The 3,559-nt window shown below is 51.8% G+C and overlaps 1 non-coding gene across 1 annotated transcript; it reads right to left on the reverse strand.

Annotated features, from left to right (window-relative positions):
• Nucleotides 1–2,180: 2,180 nt before the first annotated feature.
• On the reverse strand, nt 2,181–2,252 carry TRNAQ-CUG (transfer RNA glutamine (anticodon CUG)). The gene has a single exon. It is a non-coding gene; the product is annotated as a tRNA-Gln (tRNA).
• Between the last annotated feature and the right edge of the window lie 1,307 nt (nt 2,253–3,559).

The raw sequence follows: 3,559 nt of genomic DNA on the forward strand, positions 1-3,559 counted from the left end.
AAGAGAAGAGAAGAGAGGAAGAGATGAGTATCAGGAGTGCAGAGGTAGGGTGAGGGCTAATAATTTTAAACTAACAATGGGTAGATTCATATTAGATATTTTAAAAGAAACATATCCTGTGATGGTGAAAAGACACTGGAACAGGTCATCCAGAGAGGTTGTGAATGCCCCTTCCCTCGAAATATACAAAGCCAGGTTGGATGGGGCTTTGAGGAACCTGATCCTGTGGAAGGTGACCCTATCCATGGCAGAGGAGTGAGAACCAGATGATCTTTATAGTCCCTTTAAAATAAAACCTATTCTATGATTAATTCTATGATTCTAGTTGTTATGAAGTGAAGGCAAAATATTTCAGATGAAATGGGGCGAGGACTTAATCACCAGCAAGACCTCAGCAAGCAGCAACTACTATGTATTTAGATGCTTCATGAGCAAGGAATGTTTGTGGCCCCGTGGGGCTCTGGTACACAGCATAAAATCCTACACTGCTCCAGGCTCTGCATCCCTCTCTCTTGCCTCCCTTTCCTCGACGAACGAGGTAAGCCTCCGTGCGCTACATCTCTCTCTGTGGGCTGAACTGCTGTCATGGAGGCTGCTTAGGTGGATCCTTGGGCTGCCTCAGTTTGGCCCTGCAATAAAACCGTTGAAGGGCTGCCACCTCTTTCCCTTTTGATGGGGCTGCTTGGGGAGAGCTAGGAAGACGGGGGTTCTTTCAAGCACGAGGGAATGAATGGGGCTCAGCTGCAGGGAGGTCTGCTCAGCAGAATGGTATCTAACAAAATGGTCCTGGGCATCCAGTGCCTCCTTCAATGCAGCACTGGTTGTTCTGGAGATGGGGAATGATCAATTTTTCTCCAGGTGTTTTAAAAACATTGTGCTGGATCTTGTACCAAAAGTGGTTCAGCATTCCTGTACCATGAAACTTGAACAGCACATTGAGGGCCATGGGTGATCCTAGTCCTTAACATTCAGCCCTAAGTTGAGATCTCACACCTGTTGAGTGTTTTAGCAAGATTAGCCGCAGGCTCTTCATGGACATGAAACTAGAAATGGAGATGAGGGGCAGTAAAGTGTAGCTGCAGAGACAACTCGGGACATATGGCTGAATGATGTCAAGGTCCGTGTTCTATCTCTGCTCTGTGTTTCAGCTTTGCCTCCCTCACCAAGAGATGTCTTGCTTCAGACCCTGTATCCCACCACCTTGTCGTTCCTGTGGCCCAACCCCACTTGCAAGCAGCTGCAGTGAGCCCTGTGTCGCCTGCTGTGGTGACTCAACGGTGGCCGTTGAGGTCTCCCCAGTTGTGGTGACCCTGCCAGGCCCCATCTTCACCTCTTTCCCTCAGAACACAGTCGTGGGATCCTCTCTGTCAGCTGCTGTTGGGAGCACCCTCAGCACCAGGTGGGTTCCCATCTCTTCTGGGGGCTCCCTTGGTCTGGGGGGGTCAGGGCTGTGCCTGCCTCCTCCTCGCTGCCGTCTGAACTGCTGAACCTGGTGCATCATCCCTTCTGGAGCAGGAAGAATGATGGGGACTGCACAGCAGGAGTGTGGCGAGGGCTTGCAGATGGGCTGGGTGTCCTCATGACGCCTGGCAGGAGGGACCTGTGCCCACGGCTCCTGGCTGCACATAAGGCCTCGCCGTGCCTCCTCTGGCTCTGCTTTGCTCTGATCTCCTGGAGAAAGGGCTCGTTCTCTTCTGCTTTGTTGAACCTCCTGCTCCTGGGGAGCAGCATACATGGAAATAAACTTAATGCCGGAAACAATGGTGGTCAAGATGGAGAAAAGGTGGCCCAGCAAGGTTGTAGATTCTACATCTTAGAAAACGTGCAACATCCAAGCAGACAAGGCCCTCAACAGCCTCCTCTTCTTGACTCTGCATTGAGCCAGGCTTGACCTGCATGATCTGCACCTCAGCTCTTGTGTGATTTGCTGAACCGCTGCTGAATCCCCCCATCCAGAAGCAGCCATCAGGAATAAGGGAGCAGAGAGGGGGCAGGGCCAGTGGTCAGGAAAGCTGCCAAGGTTTGTTGGGCACAGGGTAGGAGAAGGGGCACTGGTGTCAGTCCCAGGGCTGGGAGCACAGGAGAGGAGGGATGATGGGAATGCATGAAAGAAGTGAGCCAACAGCAAGGCTGTTCAGGTGTGTGCATGCTGAGGAAAGCTCTGAGAGAGCTAAAACTTGAGGCCCCACTGAGATTTGAACTCAGATCACGGGATTCAGAGTCCAGAGTGCTCACCATTACACCATGGGACCTGCCAAATACCTGTCCAGAACAAGAGAAAGGGCAGGGGATGAGGTTCAAAACAGGGAACAGATGCGGGGGACCCAAAGCAGCTTGTTATGCACAATCTGAACTGCTTTCCTTTGCTAGGATTGTCTTGGCTGACTTCAAACCCTGGTCCTTTCTTCCAGCGCACGCTGCTCCCTTCTGCTCCGAAGTGGCCTCTTCCTCAGTTGGAATGCCGTTCATCTCCTGAGATTGCTCCAGACTCAGGTACAATTCACAGTGAGCCTGAGGGAACTTTCCCTCATGCTCTGGGACCACCACACTCTCTGCACATGAAGGGTCCATGCACACAGCAGGAAAAAGCTGCCCTGGTGCTCACCTGCTCTTGTCAAGGGCTGAGTCTGTGTGTTGAGAGCAGGACCCTTCCTCCCAGCAGCCACACAGGAGGAAATACAGGTGGGGACACCTTCCTGCATCTCAGACTTATCTCTGGGATACTTAGGACACAACCTCCTGATACCTTTGGACTGCATGAAGCTGGCATCTGGTACTCACGCAGGAGACCAGGCTACTCCTGCATCCTGCAGTCCCAAGGTCTTTCTGGCTGTCATCAGGCCTTGGCCAGCCAGAGAGCCACCTTCACACAGAGGAACCCTCCTCACCTTTGCTTCTCCAGGCTGAACAACCCAGCTCCTTCAGCATCTCCCTCAATCATGACGTTCCCCAGCATGCTCCAATGCCACCTTGTGCATGTCCCGTATTCCTATTCCTGTGTGGAAAGGAAGACCTCTTCTGTGGCTCTTACTTCCTGACTGCCATCCTGAAAAATGCCAGCAGTGCTCATGCAACCTGTGGTGGGATTTTGTGACAATGTACAGTCAGCAGTGCTGGAGAGAAATGCCCCAGAACCTGTGGTGTCCCTGCTGGCCTTTTACTGGTGGGCCTTTAATCCCACCTGTCCCTCTTCACACTGGTGCTGGCTGCATTTCCCAGTGAGGAACTGCCAGTTCATAGAAACTTTCTGTGCTGAAGCCCTGCTGGTCAATGCCCCTTCCTGGAGTCGCACCTAGAGAATGTGCCAATTGGCCTGAAAGAGGAAAGGATGCATCTCAGAGGCTCTACAGTGACAGGAACAGCTATCCCGTATCTTCACAAAGTGGAGTGCAACAGACTTACATGTTTAACCAGTCAGTTAACAGGGAGTGTTGGTGCGGGGACATACAGGGGATGTTGCTGGGGGAATGTGAAAGACAGATCGGAAAGCTTGTGCGCTCCAAGCATCTCTGTCGATGGAGAAAGGTGATTAGCATAAATAGGGTCTATGATTTCCCGT

Source organism: Caloenas nicobarica, chromosome 10 (assembly GCF_036013445.1).
Source record: "Caloenas nicobarica isolate bCalNic1 chromosome 10, bCalNic1.hap1, whole genome shotgun sequence".
Lineage (NCBI taxonomy): Eukaryota > Metazoa > Chordata > Aves > Columbiformes > Columbidae > Caloenas > Caloenas nicobarica.